The 24,295-nt window shown below is 36.3% G+C and overlaps 1 protein-coding gene across 2 annotated transcripts in view; it reads left to right on the forward strand.

The window, feature by feature from the left end:
* The first annotated feature begins 1,741 nt into the window (after window positions 1–1,741).
* NaPi-III (Na[+]-dependent inorganic phosphate cotransporter type III) overlaps window positions 1,742–24,295 on the forward strand; it is a 139,677-nt gene continuing 117,123 nt past the window's right edge. For both annotated transcript variants that reach the window (XR_010518789.1, XM_065237098.1), the window contains exon 1: window positions 1,742–2,348. The gene's annotated coding sequence lies outside the window, so the exon portion shown is untranslated. The remainder of the gene's footprint in view (window positions 2,349–24,295) is intronic.

Raw genomic sequence — 24,295 nt, forward strand, 5'->3', positions numbered from 1 at the left:
TGAATGCATGAAATGAATGTAAATGATTTTCCATGCCTGCCCTTGCTTGTTAGTCGATTCAAGTGAATTTGAGGTTTAAAAAAAAATTAAAAGATATGATATCCGACTATGTTTGTTTGAAAAATATTCCTCTTCAAAAAATCCAAAAAAAAAACATTTAATATTTTTTTTCTAAGACCATGTAAGCAAACCACTGCCAGATGTCAAAATAAATTAGGTTAACCCGACGGTGCAGCCAAAGATGAATACTAAGATGAAACCAAAGATGAATACTAAGATGAAACTGTCGGAAGAAAAACTTTCTATTTTAGTGTCCTCTTTCACGGTCCCTTTCATCCAATGAATACCCCCCGTATTCAAGGTAATTTTGTGGTTTTGCTGCCCCCTCGGTAGAGATGGAATTTTGCGCCCATTTTTATCAAAACAATCACACCAAAATCATAGATGTCCCATTAAAATTTACAAAATCTGTGAAAAATTCAAAGTTGAGAAAATGTGTTACGAAAATTTACAGACATACTTCTGTTAACCCCGTTCAAAGATGAAAAATAAAATTTGGCGATTTTATCGAATCTTTACGAATAACGGTCATTTGAATTTTAACCGAGTTTTTCAGTAATTCAAAAACCCAGTAAAAAAATACTGTCTCCTGTAAAAATTCTAATGGTGGTAAGCTCCAACCGGTATTATCCTCGGATTAAATCCCGATCAAGAATGTCCGGCTGGTTTGATGTCGACATCAGAGTTAATCAACATAATTCTGAGCAAACATTTTTCAGATCATACAAACAGGGACGGTATTAAAAGTTAATCCGAGTTGGAGCTTACCGCCATAAGTGTGTATGGAATTTTCCACTGGCTTTTTAACCAAAAGTAAGTTAGTTGTACCCAACAGTAGGTGAATATCAAGCACAACATGTGAAAAGGGCATACAAGCTTTTTGTAAACAAACATTCTTATACTCTTTTTTCGTCACCCATATCAAGAGCCACATGTGAAAAGGGCATACAAGCTTTTTGTAAACAAACCTTTTCTCGCCAACCGAGGGTCGCCTACGCAAACCAGCAATTTCATCAGGAAAGGGAAAGTTTCCCCTACTCAGTGATGTTAAAGGTTTGCGTTGGTGTCATATGGGTGACGAAAAAAGAGTATAAGAATGTTTGTTTACAAAAAGCTTGTATGCCCTTTTCACATGTTGTGCTTGATATGACACCAACGCAAACCTTTAACATCACTGAGTAGGGGAAACTTTCCCCTTCCTGATGAAATTGCTGGTTTGCGTAGGCGACCCTCGGTTGGCGAGAAAAGGGCCTACAAAGGTTTGTTTACAAAAAGCTTGTATGCCCTTTTCACATGTGGCTCTTGATATGATTATACTCAACGTTGGGTTCCCACACTTTACTACCCCTGTTGGGTGGTTCTGCTCCTCCGTTTTTGACAACATTAGTATAGGAGAAAAGGAGACAAACTAGTCAAAAGTAGGTAAAAGTGAACTGGCCGTTGGGTACTTTTTTCTTACCGTGTAAAAAGGCAGGAAAACCGGCGCGCCGTCGCAAATCAACCCATTTCAACTGTCAAAACTGTTGCGCAAGAATGGGAAACCATATATCAAGCACAGCATGTTGAGCATTAGTAGAAACGAGATAGTATCACATATGTTTTGGTGTGCAAAAACAACAACATCTTCAGCCAGGGCCCGCTTCGTTCGGTTGGTTGACTCGTCTGACTGCTCATCCTTTTTGTGTTCGTCTGTCGGCCGCGGTCATCATCCATACGTCGTTGTGCGGAAAAAATCGTGTTACGCGTTTCTGGTCTTCTCCTGTGGTGCGTGCGTTTTGAGTGTGAAATCACGAGCGATTCTCAGTTAAGCTGAATTCGAGGCCGAATTTCGGGAAACCATACGCGGATTTCCTTAATATCAATGGTCACGGGAATCCTTGTTGGTGTGGTTGAATGTCAGTTTTTCTCCTCGGTGCAGTGAAAGGGAAAATCGGTGTGTTTGTCAGGAGAGCGAGAAGCTATTACACGAGGCAAGGCAACGGGATCAAAATTTTGATCATCCAGTAAAAGAAATCGGGAAAATAGTGTGTATGTTGGAAGAAGCTACGTAAGTTGATTGCATTTATTTCTGACAAGAGAATCGAGAGACGAATCTGCTTGTCTGGTTACTATTGGATTTCCCAACGTGAGTCGAACTTTTCTCTACTAAAACGCGGCGCGGTTTGACCGTGAAAAGAGGAAGAAGACCGACGGTCCGAGTGGAAAAAAAACAATAAACTCCAGCTAAATTTGCTAGTAGACGCATATTCCAGCAAGCATAAATTCATCATCTCAGTTCTAGTGCTCAAGTAAGTGGTATTTCACATATTTTGTTGAGAATGTTTGGCCGTATTACATCAATAAAATGGGAAACGTGTCTCGGATTGGTTCTTCATTTTGACAGCGCAACGACGTAAAAAAGTGCAACATGAATGACGAGAATGCGCGTACATGAATACACACATACTATGGGAAACAGTGTTGTCAATAATTATGAGGAAAATGCCGATGAATTAAATTTAATTCATCTCCTTAGGGCACCTTCCTTGCACAACTACACTCACGAAATTCCACACATTTTTATTAACGAATTTCCATGAGAAACTCCACATGATTTTCATGTGACCACACATAAACAGTTTTGCTCCGATCAACAACATGAGCATCCTAGTAATAGTTAACGTTTGACAGGTTTTCGCTAGAAAATAACATTCAGGAATCATGTGAAATAGAAACATAAATTCTTTTAGCAACAGTTACGTGTATTGTTGGCCCCGTAACGTGGGTAGATCACCTTTTCGTGGTACGTTACGGGATGTAAGATCTACCACCGATTCCTAGTCCTGACTACTTCAAACTAGGAGAACAGGATTTTCAGTAATCCAAGGAACGCATCTTTGTCCTTTTTACTTTTTTTAAGCCTTGTTGATAGTGACAAGACTCGGCTTTGTCTACGGAGGATGATCTTGAAACAAGGAAAAAAAAGAGTTAGTTGTCTTCATCTATGTGATTCCTAATCTTCTATTCGTTGTTCCCTAGTTTGAAGTGGTTAAGACTAGGGTTCTGATGCATGGTCATTATCGGTGTCATACCTTAATTTTGTTGCTAAGGAATCCAATTTTGACTGACAAAGGGGCGCGCCTTTGGAGGGTGTTTCAACACTCCGAAGGGTATAAATAGCGGGACCTTTCCATTAGAGTCGGATTCTTGCGATAAAGGCAAGAGTGGCTACTGTAAAAAAAATCGAATACTTCATCATTTCTCAATAGTGATGGAGTAGTACGACATGCACTTAACTAAGGACACGGGATATACTACAATAGATCAATTTACTGGTCGCAGTAGTGTTGATTGATTGATGATGACCCCCGTACATGGGAATTTGTTTGGGTTTATTTACCTATTTAGATAATTGTAAAAAAAAATCAATTTGAATTTAGTCATTGCATTTGCATTTTTGTATTCCCGTATTTAGTCATTGCATTTGCATTTTTGTATTCCCGTCCATCATTGTCCTTATTATTTTTTTGCCAATTTTTTTTTTTACATATGATTCCAATATAGGGTTTTACTGCGCCCCAGATCACTTTGCTTCTGTAATACAATGTCAATGTCCTAGACGTTTGTTCTATTTGGTTTCATCATCACCAGTGACTGAAAAATGTCACATATACACTTATTACAACGCTTCACTACATAATATTATCCTTCACAAATGACACACATTTTCTTTTAAAGACGTTCACACTATGTTCTTCTCGTAGGTCCCTAGGTAAAGAGTTGTACAGCTTAACACCTTTGTAAAACAGTGAGTTTTGCGTGGATGCTTTCAAAAATGACGCAACTCGAACATCATCAGCAGATCTTGTCCTATAACTATGAATGTCTCTGCCACGTTCAAGCCGAGATGACAGATACTCTGGTGCAAGTCCATTAGCTATTTTATGCACCAACAACAGGGTTTGATGTTACACGCTGCTTAACGGAGAGCCATTGTAGTGCATCCAACATTTGCCTTACCGATGTTCGCCTGTTGCATCTCAAAATGAGTCTCATTACCTTATTTTGCAATTTCTGAAGATCCATTTGTTGGTTGCTGGCCAGATATATTATCGACGAGCAAAAATCAAAATGCGGTGATATCAGTGCTTTATACAGGTAAACCATACTCCACTGTGTCAACTCATTAGTCGACAAATAACACCGTATTTCTTCGCAATCTTTTTCACTGTATAGTCAATGTAACTTTTGAAACATAGCTTTTCATCAATGATAACACCTAAATACTTAAACTCTTTGACACATTCCAATGGAATTCCATTTATTTTCACATTCACCCATTAATTATTTTCTGGTTTATTGGATATTATCATGTACTTTGTCTTTGCTACGTTTAATTTGAGTTTTTTTATGATTTAACCATTTTGATAGCTTTTCCAGATCACAGTTCAGTTTTTCAGTAGCAGCAATAGCATTGTCGAATGCAATAAATATCACAGTGTCGTCAGCAAATAGCAAATGCAAATGTTTTTTTTTTAACTCTTTATTTGTTCCAAATTCAAAATAAATTACATTTCATTTTTAACCTAGGTGCTCCAGTTACTGCAGTAACGTACCAGCCTTAATTGTTATGATATATATCTAAGTGTTTTTACCTTGTTCATGTATTGGAAATTAAGTATTTTAAACAGGTTTTTTAACCTGCATGTCAGTATAACAATTGATATCTTAAAACTAAAAACTAAAACTAAATCTTATCTAAGTATAAAGGGAATTAATCGTTGCAATTGAGGATTGTAACAATTTTTGCCTGAAATTATTAATTATTTTGTTGGACATTTGTTCTAAAGTCTCAACATTCGAAATTCTATGTACCTCGGTAGTACTGTACCAGGGAGGCAACTTCAAAATCATTTTCAGAACTTTGTTCTGAATCCTTTGAAGTGCTTTTTTCCTGGTAGTGCAACAACTAGACCATATTGGCACAGCGTAAAGCATGGCCGGTCTAAAAACTTGTTTAAATATTAGAAGTTTATTCGTCAGGCAAAGTTTGGATTTCCTGTTTATAAGAGGATACAAACATTTAATATATTTGTTACATTTAGCTTGAATGCCCTCAATGTGATCTTTAAAAGTTAATTTTTGGTCAAGTATTAATCCAAGATATTTCACTTGGTTTGACCAGGAAATTGGAACTCCGTTCATAGTGACTATACGACTACTACTAGGTTTCAAAAACGAAGCTCTAGGCTTGTGTGGAAATATTATAAGTTGAGTTTTGGAAGCGTTGGGAGAAATCTTCCATTTTTGTAAATAAGAAGAGAAAATATCTAAACTTTTCTGCAGTCTGCTGCAAATAACACGAAGACTTTTTCCTTTAGCGGAAATGCCTGTGTCATCAGCGAACAAAGATTTGTGGCAACCCTGAGGCAAATCAGGGAGGTCCGAAGTGAAAATGTTATACAATATAGGCCCAAGAATGCTACCCTGAGGAACTCCTGCACTAACAGGTAGTCGATTGGAATTGGAATTTTAGTAATTTACCTGCAGAGTTCTGTCAGTTAAATAATTTTGAACTAATTTCATAATATAAAGTGGAAAATTAAACTTTTTCAATTTAGCAATCAAACCTTCATGCCAAACACTGTCGAATGCTTTTTCTATGTCTAGAAGAGCAACTCCAGTTGAGTGGCCTTCAGATTTGTTTGAACGAATTAAATTGGTAACTCTTAAGAGTTGATGAGTAGTTGAATGCCCATGGCGAAATCCAAACTGCTCATCTGCAAAAATTGAGTTCGTATTGATGATGTGAAGCATCATTCTATTTAAAATTATCTTTTCAAAAAGTTTACTTATTGAAGAAAGCAAACTTATTGGACGGTAGCTAGAAGCTTCAGCTGGATTTTTATCCGGCTTCAAAATTGGAACAACTTTTGCATTTTTCCATTTATCAGGAAAGTATGCCAAATGGAAACATCTGTTAAATAATTTGACCAAGAAAGACAAGGTACTATCTGGGAGTTTTTTGATGAGGATATAGAAAATTCCATCATCACCTGGAGCTTTCATATTTTGAAACTTTTTAGTTATAGACCTTACTTCGTCCAAATCAGTCCCCCAGCAATCATCAAAAATATTTTCCCGAGAGAAAATATTCAGATAATCCCGAGCAACATGATTCTCAATAGGACTAGTAAGACCCAAACTGAAATTATGGGAACTCTCGAATTGCTTAGCAAGTTTCTGAGCTTTTTCCAAATTTGTGATCAAAATTTTACCACCTTGTTTAAGCGCTGGAATAGGCTTTTGAGATTTTTTTCAAAATTTTTGTGAGTTTCCAAAAAGGTTTGGAACTCGGGTCTAATTTAGAAATATTATTTTCAAAAGTTTTGTTCCTCAGGGCAGAGAATCGCTTTTTAATTTGTTTTTGCAAATCCCGCCAGATAACCTTCATGGCAGGATCGCGTGTTCTTTGATATTGTCTCCTACGGACATTTTTAAGACAGATCAAGAGCTGAAGATCGTCGTCTATTATAATTGAATCGAATTTAACCTCGCATTTTGGTACTGAGGCAGCTCTTGCTTCAACTATAGAAGTAGTCAGAGATTCAAGAGCATAATTAATTTCATCTTTCGTTTGCAAAGGAATGTTTGGATCGAAGTTATATTCCATAAATGTTCGATACTGCTCCCAATCAGCTCTATGGTAATTGAAAATAGAACTGTTGGGATTACAAATTATTTCTTGGGATATTTCAAAAGCTACTGGAAGGTGATCAGAACCGAAGTCAGCATGGGTAACCAATTGGCTACAAAGTTGACATGAATCAGTTAAGACCAAATCAATAGTGGAGGGATTTCTTGCAGAAGAAAAGCATGTTGGGCTTTTTGGATATTGAATAGTGTAATAACCTGCAGAACAATCAGCAAACAGAATATTACCATTGGAATTGCTTTGAGCATTATTCCATGAGCGGTGTTTTGCATTAAAATCACCAATAATGTAGAATTTAGACCTATGACGGGTAAGTTTCTGGAGGTTTTTTTTTTTTTTTTCTTTATTTTTGTGATTTTTAGCCGTAGGCTAGTTCATCACATAGTTTCTGGAGGTCACCCTTGAGAAAATTCTTTTGCTGGCCTACGCATTGGAATGGCAAATAGGCAGCTATAACGTAAGTTGTCCAAATTTTGTTTCAACAGAAACTCCCAAAGTTTCAAAAACTTTGGTGTCAAATGAAGAAAGAATTTTATGTTTGATTCGTCTATGAATAATGATGGCAACGCCACCACAGGGTCCATCAAGACGATCATTTCTATAAATCAAGTAATTTGCGTCCTTCTTAACCTTATGGTCAGGTTTAAGGAACGTTTCAGTTATAACGGCAATATGCACGTTATGAACTCTCAAAAAGTTAAATAGCTCGTCTTCATTATCTTTAAGAGATCGAGCATTCCAATTTACAATATTTAATGTTTTAAAATCCATTACTGAATTTTAAAGTCATGACAATATTATTTGCAAATTTTACTCCAGTTTGAATAGCATCAAACATGGAGTTAGATTTAAGCATATCAGAAATCATGTCAATTAACATAATTGTAAAAATTCCATTTTAGGGGCAGTAATGCTTCCTAAGTCAAAATTGTCAAAATTTCCGTTAGAATTACTTTGGTTAGTATTTTGATTTCTACCCGTTGCAATAGCAGCATAGGTAGCTCCATCAACTCGCTGAACATTGTTAGCAGCGCGGGGAGTAGGTACAGATGAAAAATTTGAAGCAGGGGTGATATTTGTACCTACGGGTACAAATGTAGAATTTGTTCCTCGCTGACCGTTGTTAACAGCAGAGGAATTTGTACCTGGTCGGAAACGTGGAGCGTTTCTTACCTGTCGGTTAGAACGAGATTGTAGGATCGCTTTGCGCATCTTACATTCCCAAAAATTGGATTTGTGGTTTTCACCACAATTTGAACATTTAAATTTCTTAGGATCTTCCTTCACAGGACAGTCGTCCTTTGCGTGAGAGGAATCACCACAATTCATGCATTTAGCTGGCATGTAGCAATTTTTAGTTCCGTGACCCCATCCCTGGCACTTACGGCACTGAGTGAGGTTTTGGAAATTTCCTCAAGTCTTCCTGAAGTGTTCCCACTTCACTCGGACATGGAGCATAAGGCTAGCTTTTTCTAAGGCCTTAAGGTTGTTTAGTTCACTAGACTTGAAGTGAACTAAATAAAAATCATTAGAAATCCCGTTGCGCGAATCGCCAGGACGGGATTTCATTTTCATTTTGATTACTTGGAGTGGCACAACTCCAAGTAATTTTGCCAGTTCATCTTTGATCTGATCCAGGTATTCACCACTGGGCAGTCCTTTCATGACAACCTTGAACACACGTTCAGTTTTGGTGTCGTAAGTAAAAAATTTGTGCTTCTTCTCAGTAAGATACTTGAGAAGACATTTAAATCCGTCCAAGGTTTCAGCCAATACACGGCATTCACCCCGACGTCCAATTTGTAGAGAAAACTTAACTTTCACGAAGTTCAAAAGTTCCATGCGAAGAGCATGGAAATCGGAAGTGGTTATCACAATAGGGGGAATCTTTTCCTTCTTGGCATTAAGCCGGGAAAGTTTACTAGAATTTTTCTTGGATGATGGATCATTCTCATCATCTGTGAGCAAATCAAATTGATTACTCAAATTAATTTCTTCAGAAGGGGGGTCAAGAGTTTGCCCCTTTCTTTTGCGTTTAGGCGCCATGGCGGCAGTAAATTTTTATCCAAATCGACTTCCAAGCAGATTACAATAAGAATCTGAAGGATCGAAGAGGAATTTTCCAAATCGATATCCAAGAAGGATTACCTCGGGTAGGGTCCAAACAAGGATCGAAGAGGAATAAGAGTTGAACTAGGTAGAAATTTTACAGGTTGAGCACTGAAAAGTGCTGTTTAAATTTGTTGTAGCTTTAGGTAGTAGTAACACTTCCTTCAACAAAAAGCAAATAGATCCGCACGGCAAGAGAGCACGATGCGGACTGATATCACAGTGTTTTAGTATTCTCTTCAAGTCGTTGATGTATAAAATAAATAAAAGAGGCCCCAGTACACTTTCTTGAGGAACACCCGTTTTTGTTTCTTTGGCACTTGATATTACGTGTTTATATTTAGTTTTTTGGTATCGGAGATTTAAGTACGATGAAAACCACTGCAGTACAGTTTCACAAACACCATATTTCATTAACGTTTGTATTAGTTTGCTTCTAGAGATAGTTTCAAATGCTCTCTTTAAGTCTAGAAACACAGTTATCACTTTAAACCGCTTTTCAAGATGAGTTTTCCACTTTGCAAGGACAAGGTTCAACGCACTTTCACAAGAATGATTTGTACGATACCCTGATTGTTCTCGAATCAGAAGATTATTTTCTAAAACATACTCCAAAAGCTGTTCTTTCACTGTCAATTCCAGAACTTTTTCGTAGAGTGGCAGCATGTTCACAGGCCGGTACTCTTCAGCTTTAATTGTTTTTTGAACCTTTTCAATAGGAACTACCAAAGATTTCTTCCATGAGTTAGGAACAACACCATTCATTAAGGACTCATTTATTATTTCTAGTAAAGTGTTCCCAAGGGCTTCGAAAGCATCCTTAAGAATCCTGGTGCTTACTTCATCAGATCCTGATTTATCCTCCAAAGACCACACTATTAACTTCAGTTCTTCCCTAGTTATTGGTCTGAATGCTGAGAACTAATTTTCTGCAAACATTCCTTCGAGTTCCGTTGGTTCTTCCTCGCTTCTTCAATACTATCTACGAAATATGCATTGAACTTTTCTGCAATTTCGGCATCATCATGTACTTCCGTTTCTTCGAATGTTATAAAGGGTGTCCACGATGAAATTGCCACACTATGAAATTGATCTAACTTTTTAACCGTTGGGTAGAATTTAATGAAAATTTGGGTGGATTTAGTTCATAGTGCATTATTTACATCCTGCAAGTTTTAAAGTCCTGTGATCAAAACTCGCGGAAATGGAGTCGAAAGAACAGCTCATGCGTGATAAAATCTTGCGCATTCATCACGAGAACAAGGATCTCTCGCATCGTTCCATCGCTAAAACGTTGGGAATCGCGAATTCCACGGTGTCGCGAGTGATTAAGCGGTTCGAGGAACGGTTGACCACCGATCGGAAGCCCAGAAGTGAAGGAAAAAGTATTCCGTACAACACCAAAAATCACAACCGCGTAGTTGGGGCCTTCAACCGAAATCCGAACGCCTCCGTTAGGGATGTGGCTAAGAAGCTGCACCTAAGCCGAAGTTTTGTCCAGAAGGCCAAAACTAAGGCTGGGCTTCGAACGTTCAAGGTACAAAAGGCCCCTAATCGCGACGAGAAGCAGAACAAGTCCGCCAAAACCCGTGCCAGAAAGTTGTACCTCAACATGCTGACGAAAGTTGAATGCTGCATCATGGACGACGAAACATATGTGAAGGCCGACTTCAAACAGATCCCCGGCAACCTGTTTTTCACGGCCAAGGATAAGTTCAGCGTTCCGGAGCATGTCCGCACTCAGAAGATGTCCAAATTTACGAAGAAATTCCTGGTTTGGCAAGCCATCTGCACGTGCGGGAAGCGGAGTGCACCTTTCGTGACCCAGGACACGATGAACGGACAGGTGTACATAAAAGAGTGCCTCCAGAAGCGGCTGCTTCCTCTCCTGAAGGCCCACAACGTCCCAACAATCTTCTGGCCGGATTTGGCCTCATGCCACTACTCCAAGGACGTGCTGAAGTGGTATGCGGACAATAAGGTCAATTTCGTGCCGAAAATGTTCAACCCTCCCAACACTCCGGAGCTCCGCCCCATCGAGAAGTACTGGGTGATTATGAAGCAGCACCTTCTTAAACGACCTAAGGTAGTGAAGACAGTCGAGGAACTGAAGAAAGTATGGGTTTACATGCAAAAAACGGTTGATTCACAGGTTGTGCAGAATCTTATGGCCGGGGTTAAGGCCAAGGTGCGGGCATTTGCGTATGGACTGTAAATAAAATACGAGTAAAATGGTAAAATGAAGTTTAATAGTTATTTCTCAATCCCTGAAAATTTGATGGCAATCGGATGAAAACTCGAATTTTGCGAATCAATTTTGTGTGTGGCAATTTCATCGTGGACACCCTTTAGTCTGTGCAGATGTACTTTTTTGACTGATCATACCCTTAAGGATACGCCAGAGCTCCTTCGTGTTGGTTTTGTTGGTTTCTATGGATTGTTGCACGTATTCCCTTTTTATTCTTCGTAATGTGCACGCGTATTCGTTACGGTAAACTTTGTAGATTTCCCAAGCACGGTTTGTATTTAGCTGCACATGTTTTGTGTACGCCTGATCCTTCCTACGCTTCATTTCCAGAAGTTCTATGGTGAACCATTTGTTGGCACTTTTCACTGGCTTAAACTTAACCACAACCAATTTATTTACACATTTTTTCAAAACTTCTACCAAACAACTTGCTTTTGTGTGAATGTCATCATTGCACATCATTCCACTATTTTCTCTTATTAATTGAAGGAGTGCACATTGACTGTACTTTTTCCAGCACTTTATTTTCACTACTACTTCGTTTGGTTCGTCGGATTTATCATCAAAAGACATACATAAAGTTTCATGGTCAGATATTTTAAAATCGTGGACAAGTTCGTAAATATCAAGTCTATCATTGTGCGAGTAGTACGTGTTATGCGTGTGTATTCATGCACAAGTTGCTTGTGTGCTTCAGTGACCAGCTTCAATCTAGATGCATCGTGATTATTCGACCAATCGATGTTAAAATCACCACAAAGCACGTTAAACTTCGTTAGATCAATAAACTTTTCCAACCAAGTTTCTTCGAGCACTTGTAAAAATTCAGTGTCACTGTCCCCTGGTGAATGATACAAAACACCGTAATGACCAGGTTTCATACCATTGCTGACATTTATTGCCAGGAACCAATTTCTATTTTTTTTCTCATTTTCCAACACTTGATTTTTGATACTTGAGTGAGCGTATATCATGACACCACCTGTGTGTCTTGAATCAGAGTAACAAGTAATAACATTGTAGTTTACTGTTTGGAAATGAGTATCACCCAAAAGTTCCGTCACATGTGTTTCTGTAAGCATTACCAGCTTTGGTTTAGATGCTTCAATCAGTAAACAAATTTCAGTGAATTTTGTCGAAAGGCCTCCACAGTTCAAGAACAGCACTGGATAAAAAGCTTTCATCTGTTTTAATTGCTAATCATCGCGGTTCATTCTTTGACATTTTTTAGCTACAAGTTGTTTGTAAACCGCACAGTCATTGCTATAAGCATAATGATCGGTTTTCAAACTTAACTTTCTTGATTTGTTAACCCGATCACATTTAACACAACACACCAACTCAGAGCTACATCCATTAACACTGTGAGACCCGGCACATCTGGAGCACACTTGGCTGTTTTGACAACTCGTACTCTTATGACCAAAGTTGCAGCACTTGTAGCAACGTATTATTCCATAACATTCCACAACCCTACATCTTTCCCAATCAACGTTAACCCATCCATTTTTAAACATGGTTTCATGCGATTTCTGATCTACTTCCACGATGAAATTGAACGTTGAGAATTCTGAATGTCCTTGCTTGTAACGAGTCACTACCTTGAGATATGTAATTTCTAGATCATTCTGCTCTCTCAATGATTGGATAAGCTCTTCCTCACTGAATTCTTCTCCCACACCAATGATTTTCAGACGTGGTTTCATAGATTTTGGTACTGAGACTTCGTAATCTTCCCCACATTTACTTCTCACCGAAGCAATGACGGAATCAATGTCATCCTTATCCTTCACTTCAAGAATTACTGAACCACCTTTTCCTTCCCGAACGGTTTGAATTTTGTTAGCCGTGCGATCAATATTCTGCCTAAGGTGTTGTTTAGTTTTGCTTGAAGTTTGTGATGATTTCTTTGGCCTCACAATTACTATGGGTTCATTCCTCTTAACTTGACCAGAGTATGTACCATTTTCTGAATTGCCATTACCGTTACCATTCAATGTGGAGTTACGGTTTTTATCGTCTCCTGTTAGGTCCCGAACAGAAAAAAAAAATTGTTCGTTGTAGAACCAGCGGATCAGAAAAATGTTATATAGCTTTTGAGCTAATGTTACATTTCCACTATTATCTCAGACATGTAATTGAATTTTGATACGGTTTTCATGGAGATGCATATTAGAAGGATTTTCAACAAGTTTGTAAAAAGATTAGATTGATTTAATAGGTATTATGCGGCATAATTTATGCCCAAACGAACGGTGACTCATTTCGCCCCGTATGGTCTTCTTGTCCCCATCCCCCCCCCCTACACATGAAATTTATGAGTCAAATGAATAGTATGTGTGGTCACACATGGCTTTTATTTGTACGCATCCCGTATAGAAAAAATACCATTTATAGAATAGTTTAAACTTCACTGACACCTTACTAGCTATGTTAACTTTACACAAAATAGTTTTGTTATGGTTTATGGAATGTAATAAACATTAAAGTAACACTACTTACTACTGTTACAGTTTCTGGTATGTTCCAGTTAAATTTTGTTACGGTTGATCAACTACGCTGAAACAAAATCCATGTCAAAAATACTATATTGCTGGTTTAAATTAAATACCCTCACCAATATATTTTTGCTGAAAACAATTTCATTTAATTTTACTATTATTTCTATAAAAATTACTATGCATTTTGAATAAGCCTAGTAGTTTTGCCAGAATCATAGTAAATTTGTTAACATTCATAGTCAACTATACTGAATTCATAGTAGATTTAACAGTAATAAGCGTGGTTATATTGAAAATAAGTGTTTTCTGCAAAATAGTATACCAAACTATGGTCCTTGTTTTAGTGTATACTGAACTGTTACAAAACATTACGAATAAAAGTTGTAAACAACTTGTACTACACTTACGTGTTTCGATTATGGCTGCTTTATGATTTTACAATTGGTTTAAACAGAATAAAACGCATTTGTTTAAAACGGTGCTCATGAGTTCATTGTGTTGCTTGGTTGTGTCATTTAATTTTTTAAACCCTCGGTAATATTAGCTTAAAGTATAAAGTATTTCTTAAAAGTGCATGCCCTCCCCTTGGCTAGGTTTTGCACCTAGAGAAATCAGAAAGTTAATTAACATAAGAGATAGGGACGCGGGGAGTCTTTAGAGTTGTATAATAAATCTTTCTATTTAGTATATTTGTTAATTACAGGCAATGTCAATAGCAATCATTCAGGGCTGTTACAACAGGCGCGGATGTCGCGAATTTCGCGGAATTGCCGCGGATTTGAACTTTCAGTCGCGAAAATCGCGGAAACATTAAATGATGTCGTGAAAATCGCGAAGGGACTGATGTGCTGTCACAAAAATTGTGTAATTCATTGTAACCTTTCCGTCTCGGATTATTTTGCTGTCATCAACTTTGTCAACCAAACACCCTGCAAATAATCGAGAAATGATCTCAATTCCATAAGTCACACCAGATTTACACGGACATTCCCTGAGGTCTGTCGAATGTGAGACATTTTCTTTTTTTTTAATATTAACATAGCATTTTTCGTTGTCAAATCATAAACTAATCGTAAATATACTCGCATATTGCCATGTATACCGGATATTCTAAGTTCTCCAAATCGTCCTGGAGTTCGGTTGATTTGTTCTACTATATAAACCAAGACTGAAATAATGTCTGTAGTATCGAAATATGTCCAAACAGATTCAAAGTGTCTATGTGGATTGTACCCGACCTATTGCTATGTATACAAGATGTTATAGGTTCTGAAATCATTCTAGAGATTTTTCTACTAGATCACCCAAGACTAATTCAATATCTGTAGTATCGAAATATGCCCAAACAAATTTGCAGTATCTATGTGAACCTATTTCCGTGTATGCCAAATGTTCTAGGATTTCCAAATCGATATTTCGATACTACAGATATTATCCTAGTCTTTGTTGATCTAGTAAAACAAATCATCTGAACTGCAGGACGATTTGGAGAACCTAGATCATCTGGTATACGTGGAAATAATTAAAGATTATCCATATAGACACTACGAACCTGTTTGGACATGTTTCAATCCTATAGACTTTATCCCAGTCATGGTTGAACTCCAGAACGATTTGGAGAACTTAAAACATCTGGTAGAACAAATCAACTGATGTCCTGGATGAGTTGGAAAACCTTTAATTTCCGGTATACATAGTAATAACAACAATCAATACGAAACTAACGATTTTAAATTGGCTCACCACTTTAGTAGCCTATTGGTCCCAAGTAAACGATTAACGTACCCTATTCTAGTTGAAATTCTATTACTACACTATGTTTGTTTTGATTCGCTATGAAAGTTTGACAGATAACATCAGGGGTGTGTGGATTCATGCAGAACATGCAGGGGTGAGTGAAATAGCTTGGGACTGCTTGGGACCGTTGTTCTGGTACTGAGTGAGCCAAAAATAATAATGATTTTCTTCGGGACCCAGTGGTCTTAGAGTTACCTCTATGGTAATAAGTCGTGCATGATCCACACAGTCACATGTAGACGATTCGGTTATGATTTGGCAACGAAAAGGTTCATATTAGAAATAAAAAAAATGTAAATGTCTCACCATTGGACAGACCCCAAGGAATATCCGTGTAAATACAGAACCGTGACGTGACCAACTAGTGTGACTTACGAAACTCTGGTAATTTCTTGATTATGTGCAGGGTGTTTGGTTTGAATCGGTCAAAAATTGAGAAAACTAGAGCCAAATTAACTAGAACATTTAGGACACCAAAATACGTAAGAGACGCAAAGGTTAACTTTCAAGAAAATTTTCATTTCAAATGAAAATGCAATATTTTTTTTTTAAATAATGTTTCATCAAATCTAGGCTGGTATTATTCAATAGAATCTCATAATGTAAGGGTGTTTATTATGTTCACTAATTACTCAGAATTTATACTATACACTGGAGTCGCTTTTTACGCGGGTGATACGTCCCGCGTAAAAAAAACCGCGTAAAAAAAACCGCGTAAATTTCGGAATCCGCGTAAAAAAAAAACCGCGTAAATTCCGAAATCCGCGTAAAAAAAAACCGCGTAAAAAAAAACGTGTAAAAAAAAACCGCGTAAAAAGCGACTCCAGTGTACATAAATAGGTGAAGATGATACATTGTTGTTTTTAATTTTTTTGTTCAAAGGTTACAAACGATACTCCTTTAGTTCAGTCGGTAAAGGCGCAGCTACAAAGCAAGTTCATGCTGGAGGCGACTGACTTCAATTCGCGTCCGGTCTATTAATTTTTCGGGTTGGAAAATTTCTCTACTTCCTTGGGCTTAGGATGGTACAGGCATAGAAAGCTCTCAATTAAAAAATAACACTAAGTTGAGAGCAGGCAAAAATCTAATATGCTATAAGCAATAAGCTTGAAATGCCATGTAGTAGTATACAAATGGTATTTTTAGGCAATGAAAACAGTTTTTTTTGTCGCGGATTAGTATTTGAAGTCGCGGATTTCTTTTGAGAAATCGCGGATTTCGCGGATCAAATTTAGAAAATCTTGTAACAGCCCTGTATCTTCAATCAGGCGCTTACGAATAAGTGAAGTTTTAGGAAAGGTATGTTAAATATGTTGATCGGTTTGAAATAAGAATTAGGATTGTTCTGCTTTAGTTTTCGGTAAGGTATGATGTGTCAACTCAATCCTTTAAGCAAATTTTCAAAAATCAAATTGATTAAGTGATTTATTTAAAGACACCTTCATTGAAACATTGCGTTGCGTTAGAAAACAGTATTCTCTAGCGAAAATTAACAAGTCATACATGTAACAGAGTAGTAACACAAACGAAGGGACTAATTTTCATGTTTTGCTTTAAAATATAAAACTATATTCCATGTAGAATCGTTTCCCAAATTTGCCGGTAATGTCACCGGCACCAAATGCAAACACAGACACACACAGAAAGAGAGAGAGAGAGAGAGAGAGAGAGAGAGAGAGAGAGAGAGAAAGAGAGAGAGAGAGAAAGAGAGAAACAACACACACAGATACACAAACACATCATGACATTCGACAAGAAAACCTCCAGACATTAAAACTGACGTTCGAATGAGAAGAAGACATAGACAAAGACAGACCAGCGATTACCAGCGAGATTTTCAAGAAGATTATGATTAATCAAGATCGTGAATCCGGTGTCCATAGTCACCATAGACTAATCCGTCCGGCATCGTAGACACTTGAAAATTTTTCTCATCAACCCCGATCATTGCAATCCTATGGGGATAAAAAAATAAGTATGGTAATTCATACCTGTTTATATGATGATGATGATGATGATGGTCCCACCTCTTACCCCTACAAAGGTTTGAGCTGGACGATTTATCTTTAAGATAATTGAATATGACATTTTAACCAGGTTGGCAAACAAAATCGAACTGGTTTCAGTTACAGATATAGATTCCCTCTAAAGTTTACAGTTGCTTCACAGCGATATAAATGTGGAAAAGCTCAGGCGTCCACCTCTTAGTTCGCCTTTTTGTCCACCTAAAATATTCATAAGTATTACAAGCAATCAAGAGTTAATGAACAATCAACAAAGCATCCTATACACTAGCAACCCCGCAATGATGCTATTATAATTTTCAGCAATGTCAGGAATGCTCACGAACCCCCGACATTTGCCAGAAAACTTACTACTAACTCAAAGTATCTTCCAAATAAGCTTCAAAATTGCATTTTTTTTTATCAAATGTTAAATTCAGTCCTCTATATCCGTAATACGCGCGCGAGGCTCAAACCTTTGTAGACTACTTTTTTTTTTTAAATTAATCTACTATAAAATCATATATTAAAAATCCATCATCACCCTCGTGGCGAACAGAAATAGTTTTTGCAGTGCTACAATAATTATTAAAAAGTCGTTATGACAGCTATCCATATAAAATAATCCGTTAGAGATAACTTCGTCAAGATACATAATTTGTCAATTCATAAAAAAATCACTGGATAACTGTTCAAAAGACAGTTTTAACGTGTGAAATGCAGTGTCTTTTAAATTCTGTAAGTGTTGCTAAACGTTTGATATGTCTAGGCATCGAATTGAAAACATTTATTCCTTTATAATATAATGAATTTTGTGAAGCACAAGTCAAGAAATGTGGTGTTCTTATTTCAACCGCGTTTCTAGTATTATATCTATGAAAGTCACTTCCTCTTTCAATTCGATCACACAAATATCGAGGCAGCAAACCGTTAACTACTTTAAAAATGAACACCATAGTCAAATATACAATTCTTTGCTTCACCGACAACCATTGTAAGGCGTCTAACATCAAAGTTGAGGAAGTGAATCTATTACATCTCAAAATCAAACGCATTATTTTATTCTGCAAGCGCTGTAATCTCGATATTTGTGTTGCATTGGCCAGAAATAAAATGGAAGGGCAAAAGTCAAGATGAGGAGAGATGATTGATTTGTATAGCTGTATTTTACTGGCAATAGTTAAATCGTTTTTCAGTCGACATAGAATTCCATACTTCTTGGCAATTTTCTTGATGACATTGTCAATGTGAGAGTTGAACTTAAGTGTGTCATCAATAATCACGCCAAGATATTTAATCTCCCGAACGCGATCAATAGTCTCATCATCAATTACAACAGAGACGTTCTCATTTACTCGATTTCGCGAAATTACCATAAATTTAGTTTTACTTGTATTCAATTTTAACTGCTTATACTTCAACCATCTACTTAGAGAACGCAAATCTTCATTCAAGTGTAAAACGGCATCATCTAAATCCTTAGCTGCAATGAATAACACAGTATCATCTGCAAAAAGATTAATGTCGCAAAATCGTAAAACACGTCGCAAGTCATTAATATACATAATAAATAACAGGGGCCCTAATACACTTCCCTGGGGCACTCCAAGGTTATTCCCCACGGGACTGGAAACAGAATCATTAAAAACAGTCCGTTGAGTTCTGTCAGACAAATAGCTTTCAAACCATTTATATGCAGTACTCGTAATTCCAAAGCGCTTGATTGATCTTAACAATAAGGGCCTAGAAATTGTTTCAAAAGCGCGTTTAAGATCCAAAAAAACAGCAACAATCGTATCTTTACACTCCAAGTTATTTTTCCACTTCGCTAATACCAAATTCAACGCGGTTTCACAAGAATGACCTTCCCGATATCCCGATTGTTCTGGTATCAACAAACTATTACTATTTAAATACTCCAACAGCTGGCCTTTAACAACAAGTTCTAAAATTTTCTCTAATGTGTGCAACATGTTGATGGGACGAAACTCTTCGGCTTTAATCGTTCCAGCAACTTTTTGAATAGGGACCACTAAGGATTCCTTCCAAATTTGTGGCACATGTCCAGTTTGTAATGATTCATTAATAAGGTCCAGCAAGATGTGGCCAATGACATGAAAGCAATCTTGAATAACTCTAGCATTAACATTATCTACTCCAGCCGATTTTCCTAATGAAAAACAAATAACTCTAAGTTCATCTAATGTGATTGGGTGAAAAACTTCAAATCTACAACTACTATTAACTGGCTGTTTTATTTCGTCAGGTTCATCGACCAATTCAATAGATTGATTAATCAATGAAACGCTATCTACGAAATAATCATTAAACTTAGCTGCAATTACTTGTTCTGACTGTTCTAATGTGCCATTAAAAGTTATGGACCGCGGTTTGCAATTACTAGGTTTTAATAAAGATTTCAAAATTTTCCATAACTCTTTGCTGTTGTTTTGATGCTGATCAATCTTCCTTTGAACATATTCACAACGAGTTTTCTTTATCGATTGTGAATACTTATTACGCGCGATTGTGTACCTAGCCCAATGATTGTCATTATTAGATCTACAAAACTTTTTGTACAATTTGTCCCTTTTCCGTTTAAGACGCAAAAGATCCAAATTGTACCAGCTGTTCGAGTTTTTCAAAGAAACAAACTTTTGCTCAACTAGTTGATTGGTACACGTTTTCAAAGCGTTATTAAGAACAGCTGTAGATTCATCTAAGTTACCGTCCGCGAATGGAAAATCCAGGCTTCTCTCAACAAGGTTTGAAACAGCTTGCTTCGAATATTTCCTCCAGCACTTCAATTTTACAAAATTATCGTTATCGTTAACATGGTCTAAGACATTAATGACTAAAGTCTCATGATCGGTTATTTTCAAATCAGTATCCGTAACTGAACAAATGGAATTAAAATTGGAATAAACGTGGTCAATTAAAGTTCTACTGTGCCTGGAAATACGCGTATACTCATTTACAGTTTGCTTTAAATTAAAAAACTCAGCTAAACGCTTCAAATGATTCGAATTATGGTTATCACGCCAATTAATATTAAAATCACCAGCCAATATATTTAATTTACTAGAATCAAGGAATGTCTCAAACCAGTTCTCTAAAACTTCAACAAAACGCTGGTCACTAGAACTGGGAGAATGATACAAAACACCATAATTACCCATCTTCATGCCACGTACAACTGTAATGCCCAAGAACCAGTTGCCATCAATAACTTCGTTGGTACGAAGGTTGAATTGAACTGATTCTTTGACATAAATAGCAACACCGCCAGTGTGTCTAGAATGTGATAAACAAGCAGCAACAATATATCCCGGAATACTATACTGATCAAAAGCTTCAGTTTCTACAATATGAGTTTCAGATAATAAAACTAAAAGAGGACGTTTTTCCTCAACAATCTGACGTAATGCTACGTAGTTTGTTGACAACCCCGCAATATTCAAGTATAAAAAATCGAATTGATTCACATTCCTGGAACTTGGCTGCTATTTATTGAAACGCAAGCTGCTTTTCTTCTGATCAAAAAGTCTTTTATAAAGCAAACATTCCGAGCTAAATGCGGCATGGTTGACGTCCAAGTTCATTTTTCGTTCTTTATTCGTTTTCAAACAATTAATACATTTCAATACAGTTGACGTACACTCCGTACACGTTTATAGTATATCATGAAGTTAACAACAATGCACAGTGGTACAGAATGCAGATTTAGCTGGAATGATATGTTTTGAGCCTGAAATTGAAACTTTAGACTAAAAGTCTCTTCTACAAAGTTGTTCCTTATAGTTAGGCCCTCATTTTTATGACATTGAATTCTAGGGTGGTTCCTATTATCATTAAAATCAAAAATCTAACTTTTTTGTTTGAATAAATTAAGGTATACATTCTTCCGCAAAGTTATAGCTGAGCTAATTTCAAGCAACTGTGGTGAAAATAACTTTTTTGTATCTCTTAAATTGGCCGATTTAGAGCTATTTTCTTGAATTGAGTTAGGGTGACTCTTAAAAAAACAGTTTTGTTGCTCTGTTTTTCTTATTTCGAATTTTTCAGCAAAGGTGTCTTCAGATAACTTTTAGATCTTAAGAAGACGCAAATTTTTGCTACACAAAGCTTGCCAATATCTTTCGCCGATCAAGAGTTATTGATTTTTTTATACTAAAATTATGCACTTTTCAAATGTTAATATCTCTGGTTGGGGCAAACAAAAAAAAAGTTTTTTTGCAGCATTTGAAAGGGCGTATGTTATTCTCAATAATATGAAAAAATTGGAGGTATGTTATTTTTTAAACTCGTATAAAATCAATTTGAATTTATTCATATTTTTTACTATATTTGGCTATATCTTTTTTATTAGAAGAGATACAGGCAACAAATTCAGCTATAAAACATTCGTCTTAAAGAGTTTTAAAATGCTCTCCAAGATAACTTTCATGAGAATTTTCAAATAAAAAAGTTATTGCTAAAAAACTATTTTTTCCAGGAACACCCTAAGTCAACTCCGAAAAATTACTCTAAAATGAGAACGTTAAGAGATAGAAAAAAATTTTCTTCGACAAAGTTGCTTGCAAGTAACTTAACTACAACTTTTTCAAACAACACATGTTTATATTTTGTAAAACAAAAAAGTTAGTTTTAAAAATTCCTTAATTTGAGGACCACCCTGACGTCTGCAAACACCAAAAGAAGGGAATTTTTAAGAACAAAAACTTCTTCGAAGACACTAAATGTCCAAATATTGAAACAAATGTACTAGCACATTTTATATAAATTTGTCATTAGAGTGGTCCTATGAAATCCATCTTTTGCCAATAACTTTTTTATTTGAAATTTATCATGAAAGTCATCTTCTAGAGACTTTTAAAACTCTTTAAGACGAATGTTTTATAGCTGAATTTGTTGCCTGTATCTCTTCTAATAAAAAAGATATAGTCAAATATAGTAAAAAATATGAATAAATTCAAATTGATTTTATACGAGTTTAAAAAATAACATACCTCCAATTTTTTCATATTATTGAGAATAACATACGCCCTTTCAAATGTTGCAAAAAAACTTTTTTTTTGTTTGCCCCAACCAGAGATATTAACATTTGAAAAGTGCATAATTTTAGTATAAAAAAATCAATAACTCTTGATCGGCGAAAGATATTGACAAGCTTTGTGCAGCAAAAATTTGCGCCTTCTTGCGATCTAAAAGTTATCTGAAGACACCTTTGCTGAGAAATTCGAAATAAGAAAAATAGAGCAAAAAAACTGTTTTTTTGAGAGCCACCCTAACTCAATTCAAGAAAATAGCTCTAAATTGGCCAATTTAAGAGATACAAAAAAGTTATTTTCACCACAGTTGCTTGAAATTAGCTCAGCTATAACTTTGCGGAAGAATGTATACCTTAATTTATTCAAACAAAAAAGTTAGATTTTTGATTTTAATGATAATAGGAACCACCCTAGAATTCAATGTCATAAAAATGAGGGCCTAACTATAAGGAACAACTTTGTAGAAGAGACTTTTAGTCTAAAGTTTCAATTTCAGGCTCAAAACATATCATTCCAGCTAAATCTGCATTCTGGACCACTGTGCAATGGTTGGTTCTAAACCGTACTACCTTATTCGAATGTTAATGGAAATAGATTTCACATATCCAACTAGAACCAACTAGAACCTTTTCTTGTGGCTTTACAAAAAGTGAGATTTCGTATGGTTAACGTTCTTAACCACCCATTGTTCGTATGGTTGGGTCTTCGAAAACCTTAATCAATATGATCAAAACTTTATCGAGGTATGGTTCGATTAAAGTTGACTGAACTATTCTCATTATGGTTTTCAGAGGAAGATAAACCATTTTCAATGTGGTAATTGTATGGTTGTGATTTATGCGGGATATTAAGTTTGTGTTTCCACAACAGAATCTATGGTAAATGGCGAAATTTACAATACAATAAGGGGGTTGTTATGTATCTTAACCGTAAGCCTGAGCCATTCATCATTTATTTTGTTGTTTTTCTATTGTTGAATATTCATACTATATGGAACATATTGCAGATCTATTGTAATAATATTATTTGAAATTTACTTGTATGATATACATAACATAAGATCGATTATTGGCAATAAATTTTGTTGGGATTGTATTTTATTTTATGGTAATTGTATGGTTATTTTTTCCCGCAAACAATTTTTGAAATTGTATTAGTGTAAGAAAGTGCTATTAATTATTGTTATTTGGCAAATTTATAAGGTTCAAAACGATTTCCACATATAGTTTTCTCAATAAACCTGTGAATGTGATTCATAAAGCGTTTCCACGACTCATCATATATCTAGACGAAAATTTCTCGATCAAGGGTCTATCAGCGTTTGTAAACAAAACTTTGTAAGCCATTTCCCATACTTTGTGAGGAAAGGGCTTACCTATTACTCCATGACTAGTGAGAAATGATGAATTCGGTTTTGATACAGTTGTCATTCTTGCCTTTTAATAAGGACCCGAATCTCATGGTGATATGCCCCGTCCCCATCAGCAAAAAAAAATCCCGGAAATTATAATTGAGCATAGCAAGTCGTTCCATAGCATAATTCTCCAAGTAGGAGGGACATATAATGCAAATCTAAAATCACAAACAAACAGTCATAACACTCGCAAGTTGTACATCGAAAAAGCATTTAACGGTCAATTTAAAAGTATCGTAGTTGGTAGTACCGCCACCTGCGGCGCGCATAGTGAATTTCCTTGCGTTTGACGTTTACACACTACTGACATCTGTTCAGCGTACTGCCCACCACAGTGTACTCAACAGATGGCGATAATGTTTTAGCGACGATGTTTTACAGTGAGAAATATTCAATGTGTTATGTTTATTTGTCTGTG

The sequence above is a fragment of the Ochlerotatus camptorhynchus genome, unplaced genomic scaffold (assembly GCF_037179485.1).
Source record: "Ochlerotatus camptorhynchus isolate MF236.1 unplaced genomic scaffold, CSIRO-AGI_Acam_v1.1 ptg000591l, whole genome shotgun sequence".
Lineage (NCBI taxonomy): Eukaryota > Metazoa > Arthropoda > Insecta > Diptera > Culicidae > Ochlerotatus > Ochlerotatus camptorhynchus.